The following is a 7,249-nucleotide window of genomic DNA, read 5'->3' on the forward strand; positions in this document are numbered from 1 at the left end:
CACACACACACACACACACACACACACACACACACACACACACGCAAGCACGCACACACTAATTCCCTCCAGGCAAATGTGTAAGAGCTAATTACAAGCTCATTTACAACTCTATGCAGTCTCCTCTCAGACAGGTCCACCCCCTCTGCATCCTCCCCTCCCTTCACCCCCAAAACTCCTGCATGTTAGCTTTACCTCTCAGCTCAAGCCGGGAGCTCTCAGCAAACAAACGACAAAAGTGACTTCCTCATCTGTTGCTGTGGGGTGTAAAGAGAAGAGAGAGGATCTCTTGATTATATAGACACAGGTGATATAAAGTCAGCATGGATGGAAAATACTGATAGGAGATAACAGTAACAACATTCGGTGGGTTATTGGTGAATACAAAGAATAAATAAGGGAAAAGTCATACCTTTGTACAGGTGTGATCTAAAATATGTAATTGGTTTTGGTATAACTGAAGATGCCTCACTGAACAAACTCTTTGAGAAATGTTGTGGCCTCTAAACAAAATCTTTATTTACATGCAATCCTGTGAAAAACTAAGGACCCCCTCAATGCTTTTATAGGAACCAAGCAGCAGTAGTAACAGCCAGGTGAGACTACTGCTGCTTGATTCAATGAACTGATCATAAGCAAGTTTGAGCATCTCCATAAAAGCAGAGGTTTTGAAAGATCGCTGGTCTGGAGCATTCAGGTGTGCATTAAAACTCAAGACAGGAGTGGACGTTCAACCGAGCTCAGACCAATACTCAGAGAAACGGCAAAATCAGAAGAGTTACATCTCAGACCCTAGAAACTTTAGCTAGTCTGTTAAACATAATTTGTCAGTACAATTAGAAAAACACTGAACAAGAATGAACTGTTTGGGAGGAGAATACCATGTCTCTGTAAAAATGACATGGCTGCACAGCTTCAGTTTGCAAAACTGTTTCCTTACAAAACAAAAGTTTAAAAAAAAAGTACTTTGGAAAGAAAAGACCAAAGTGGAGACTTTAGGTCATACTGCACATCACCATGGTAAAAAACAAAAACAACATATCAGCACAAACACATCATGCGACCTGTTAGCACAGTGATGGAGGGGTCATTATTTGGGCTTGTTTTACATCCACAGGACCTGAACACCTCGCAGTCACTGAGTCAGCCATGACCTCCTCTGTATACCAAAATATTTTAGAGTCAAATGTGTCTGATGGCTAAAACTCGCCAAAACTGGGTCATGAAACAGAACAATGACCCCAAGCACAGCAGGAAATCTATAACAGAATGACTGAAAAAGAAAAGAATCAAAGTTTTGCAACGATCCAGCCAGCAAGTCCAGACCTTAACCTGATTAAAATGTTGCAGTGGGACCTTAAGAGAGCTCTGCACGAGTGAATACCTGCAAACTCAAGTCACAAATATGTCAATATGACTCAGCAAAATTCAAGTCAAGTGGCTTTATTGTCATTCCAACCATGTGCAGTGGTACAGTACACAGTGAAATGAGACAACGTTCCTCCGAGACCACGGTGCTACACATCACATATAACAGACAATCAACACAGGACCACATAAAGTGCAAAAACTGCAAAAAACAAAACAAAACAGAGAGCAACACCAGACAGAACAGAACAATACAGACGCAACAGTGCAGTAGAAACGTGCAAAAATGACAGTTGGTTGTGCAAAAGACTGAGCATTGTGCAAAAAGTAACTTGGTGTATGAAAGCATGTGTGTGCCAGTCCAGTCACTGAGTGTTCAGGAGTCTAGACATGGGGGAAGAAACTGTTTCGCAGTCTGGCAGTGAGGGCCCGGATGCTTCGGTACTTCTTGCTAGAAGGCAGCGGGGTGAAGAGTGTGAGGGGTGTGTGGGGTAATATTCCTCCACAATAATGTGAGAGACTGATACATCACACAGAAAAGGATTTTGCTTCAAGTTATTGCAGCTAAACTGTTTAATCATGAGGTGAACTTAGTTTTTAAACCACTGTATTGATAAGTTCAGACTATGCAGCGTTAGGAACAGTTCATCAAAGCCAATGACTAACTGGTTAATTAAACAATTTACAGGTTTTACTTTTACTTATTTTTACATTTTTCTTTTCATTTACAGGGTTTGCTCATTTTGGTTTAGTTTTTGAATTAGTTTCAGTTTTTGTCTTAATTCCAGGTCGTATTTGTCAGCTGCAAATTTAAGCCTTTTATAGCAGATATTCTAATGCAAACCCTTCACTCGCAGTCATGTAGACATCAAAATCTTAGTAAACATGACAAATGTGACCAAATTAGACCAAACCTGCGAAGGTTTCTTCATACAGAGTGTTGTAGGTCTCAGGTTTCAGTTATTTAGCTTTTATATTTCATTTCAGTTAACTATCCTTTGATTTATTTTGTTTTACTTATAATAACTTATAATGTAATAACCCTGGTTATGAGATTCAACCACAGTTAAAGCACTCACAATTGCAAATTTAGAAGATTTAATTTCCAGAACCCTGAAGGAAGCTCTTAAAGGTCAGTAATCTTGAGGCATGTGCTGTTCCTTGTAGTGCCTGGTTTCTTGACATTACAGCATTTCCAAGGGAAATCTGAACTCTGTGAATTAATTAGTGGCTCAAAGCAACAGGGTCTTTAAAAGAAAATTCAGCCCTATTATTTGTAACATTTGTGCTTTCCAGGTATCACTAACAGGTGGGTTGGGTTGTTGTTCCCTCCAGCACAATGAACCACCTCCAGACAGTATCATGTTCCCTGTTTGTGGGATCAGCTTACCACAAGCTCACGGTTAGCTGGCAAACTCTAATTTAAGCCAAAGAAAAAATAGTCCAGCAAATCACTGCTTGCACTGGATTGTTTCTTTTCTTTGCTAATTGTGGTCACAGAGCTTTGTATAGACCTGCCTACGTGGGGAACAAAGGTAAACGATAACACCCAGAAACCCAATGAGGTCACAGAAATGTGGAGGATTGGATTTCTTGTGATTTTTTTAGCATTATTAAATTTAAGAGGATTTCAAATTTTCATCATCTTTGTCTCTTTTTTTTCATGTGTGACTTTTAAAGACATATTTTCTGGTTTTTTTAAGACACAGCAATTAAAAATCAACCACACAGACTGCTGTCTCGGTTTTAAGGGTTTAAAGCCGACTCCCCGAATTTATGCATTTCTTTATGTTGGAAGAAGTCAAATATTTTTAATGAATAATAAAAACATAACAGCACAGCAGCCAGTATAAAAAGTAGATATGTACAGCTGAAATAATCAGTACAACAGTAAACAACAGTGTGCACTGATATCATTTCACGAGCTTTGATTTTAGATCAGCTACACCAACAGCGTAGACTTTTTTCAGTTATCTGTCTTGTCACAGGAGCCTGGTCTTCCTCTGTGATCCTCTTCTTCATATGTAACAGGTGCTGGTGGTTGTTTAGGAATCCTGAGGGATTTAAGGTGGGACTTATTTTTACCTAATACTATAATGCTCATTAATTCCTGCTTTGGTGACTTACCTCCCCTGATCCTCTCTGGACCGCCCGGCCCTGCCCAGCCTAGCCTCGCCCTCTGTGCTGCTGACGCTGTCAGGGCCTCGACGAGGAGGATAATACAGCACTGAAAGATAGATGTCTACATGTCTGATGTTTATGTGTCGTAAATATAAGCAAACTTTGTGGCCTATGACCTGAAATGTGGTGTGTTTTTTCTTTAGATTGTATTGATGTCAAATGGGATAAATATGAGACAAACCCACAAAAAAGTAAATTAACTGGATGTTCATACTTTGACTTTAATGATTCTGCAGCTATAGTTTGCTGTGTTTTTGGTACACCTTAAAATATACATTAGTAAATGTAAGCAGAACTTAATTTAAATAAATGCACATTACATACCAAATATTTTGCTGCTGTTCTGAACTTCTGAGCTTCAGTATGACAAGTTTTACTGCTTTATAACCACCAGGTCAACGGCACTAATTAACTTTTAGTTTGTCTCTTTCTATAGGCTCATGTCTGAAAACATTAGGATCATATAGAGGGAACCCCACTTTATTGTGACACCTGTCAACATGTGTCTCCTCCAAGCTGCACTAAATCATATGAAGAGAATTGTTCGCACCAAAACGGGACATCTCAAAACATGCTGCACTTAACTGGCAATTTACTTTTTTACTCTGGTAATTTAGTAAATAATACACTGTGTGTAAATATCTGTGAGAATGGGGGGAAAGGGGATTTAAGTGACATTGAATGTGGTATGGTTGTTGTCAGACAGACTCTTCTGACTCTTTCAGAAACTGCTGATCTGTAGATCTGAATCTGTAGGGTTCAAAAAAAGAGAAAATATCCAGTGAGCAGATCTCTGGCTGGAAATGCTTTGGTGATGTCAGAGGTCAGAGAATGGGCATAGTGCTTCGAGCTCATAGAAAGGCAACAGTCCCTCAAATAAATGAATGCATAAAATATATATTGTTATTACACAAAACTGTTCCTGGTATACTTGACTTTTAGGACCTCCAAGCCTGAAGTTTGCTTCATTATCAGTTAGAGCCCCTCCTCATCCTTTTCTTCTTCTTCTTTGGTGCAGCCCTATAAATTTGGGGTAGCCCTTCGGCCTCTCCCTTTTCTACAATTCCCCTGTGGGAGCTCGTGTCATTTCTTTTAGAACAGTAATTATATCTTTAACCACCCTGGTGGGTGTTTTTTCCCCGATCTGTGTGAAATATGTTGCATGTAAATTTGTACTTTATGTTTAATGTAAAAATTAATACAGCGCCCTTTTCTACAATTCCCCTGTGGGGGAGGAGCTGGAGCGAGCAAGTTATTTACTTTCTTTTTACCTTTCATTGTCAGACACAATGCACGAATACACCGGTTACACAAGGTATGTAAAAAAAAAAAAATCATCTCTGAATGTAGAACCTCAAAGCAGAAGGGCTACAGCAGCAGAAGACCACACTGGAAGCTGGTCTGATGAGTTTTAATTTCTGCTGCAAAATTCAGATGGTCAGGTCACAGTTTCGCATTAGCAACATGAAAGCATAGTCCAACAGAGCACCTTTATGATGTGGTGCAACGGGAGATTCTCATGATGGATGTGCAGGCGGAAAATCTGCTGCAACTGTGTGATGCTGTCACGTCAGGAATATTTTAGCATCTTGTTGAATCTGAGCCATGAAGAATTAAAGCAGTTCTGAAGAAAAAGCAGTACTAGCAGCGTGTACTAATGAACTGAGTGGAGAAAGTTAACTTGTTTGCAAAATTTGAATAAAATTTTAGTTAATCAACACAAAAATAAAGGTTTAAATCAGTTTTTACCAAACTTATTACTCACTTATCCTCACTTTTATCTTTCTGCAATCAGAGCTGATGTGGACACTTACACACTGACATGATCCATTAACCAGGAGCCACATGCCTGCGGTCATTCAGCCTTCAGCCCTCTTCATGCTGTACTAAGCTGTAATGATAAATAATGTTCTCAAATCTCATTTAGAATTTTTAATTGTTTGTGTGGATTATTGAAATTTGCAATTACGCAGTTAATTAACCATATCAAAATGTGTTCATGTGAGCTGAAATAATATGACCTAATTACTCGTTTATTGATCATTTATTAGGTGTATTTAAATAAATAGTACAGCGCACAGGGTCTGAAGGGCACTATGCTGCATTTTTCAACCAAAACCAATCTTTAAAGTTCAGCTCCAGCAAACTGTAAACATGTGAAAAAGCTTCATTTATATCAGTATCATAGTCCTTTTTCAGTCTGTGTTACTGTAATAAATGTTTTTTTGTTGCACCTCCAAACATTCGATACAACCTCTGGCGTCATGAGCGCAACAAAATTCACAACAAAGAAATAAATAGTGAAAACAAATAGTCGCGCTCACTCGTGGCTTATATTGATTTCCATTAAAGCCATGTTGTGTGATCCTTTGATACAGTGGCTGACAGTTCAACTAAAGTTTAATCTGTCAAATAAATCCAACCTAATCTCTTGTTCCACAACCGCTACATCAAGTATATTAACGTCTGTAACTGCTTAGCAGAAGTGCTTCTACTCAGCCATCGGTGCTACACTTCATAAACCTTTTACAAGTACACAACAATCCATCACGTTCTCTATCGATGCAGATAATATCAGTCAGGTCTTCTCTGAGACATTGTTGTCATACACCCGGGTTGTGTTGTGCAAACACTGGGGTAATGGTATAATAGCGCCCAACATCTGTTAGTGAATTATGGTGATAAATGAGCCTTGCATTAGCACATCGATCGATGCAGAAGCTATTGTAAGTGTGTGTAAGTGTGTGTGGCTGGTGCAGACCATATGTTTCCTTTTTTTTAAACCACCTGCCTTATTTTGTGCTTACAAGCTACCTCTAACATGTCCAGGCCTCTGGGGTCGGCCTCCTCAAGCTGTTCTTTAGCAGTTTTGGCGGTTTGGTGGTGCGTGTTGTCCTTGTGGGGGGGCTAGCTTAAGCGGCTGCTTAAACAATGTTTAAGTTGGTGGTGAGTGTCAAAGTAACAGCAAATTGAGGTTTCCCTGCTGAACGCTGCATTGTAATGAGATGATCAATATTAATTTTACCTGTCAGAGGTTTTAGTGCTGTGACTGAACAGTGTGTTCTCTTCAAACAACACATGTATGAATGCAAAGCTGACAGCTTCTAATGATTACGCTGCTAGTGTGTCTGCATTTGTCTATATGCGTATGGCTCCTGGATCTTTTCCTGCTGGGTTCATGTGACAGCCGGGGCAAGAGGCTAAGAGGCGTTAGCTTGGTGAGAAGGATTACCTATATCTGTTAGGCCTCCTTTTCCTTCCCTTGGGCAGTGTCACGTCTCATTACTTCTGTCCTCCAGCCTGGATAGTCTGGCTTTAGTGGGATGCATTTAAAATGCAGGCAGCCGGGGCGTCCAGGAACACCAGGTTTAGAGGTAGAGTGATATGTGTGCCTTTTGCCTGAGAGGCTTTCTTCAGTAAGTAGACAGGTAAACTTCTCCGAAAGCTGGCGCGGATGGCAGCTAAGCCTTCGCTTGTTTAAGTGAAACGGATGCATGCATCACAGAGATCGACATGCTCAGCGTGTGGTTACAATCTGTTGTTGGGATTGTTGATCAAAACAAGAGTGTTTTTGTGTTTGTGATTGAGACCTGGATCTTATTACAGTTTTTTTTAATTGGTTTGGCGCAGTTTTCACAAGCAATTGGTACATTTTCAAAACTCTTAGTACTTATATCACAACAGATCATCAAAAGTGCAC

Source organism: Pundamilia nyererei, unplaced genomic scaffold (genome assembly GCF_000239375.1).
Source record: "Pundamilia nyererei isolate P.nyererei 1_Seehausen unplaced genomic scaffold, PunNye1.0 scaffold00336, whole genome shotgun sequence".
NCBI classification, from domain to species: domain Eukaryota; kingdom Metazoa; phylum Chordata; class Actinopteri; order Cichliformes; family Cichlidae; genus Pundamilia; species Pundamilia nyererei.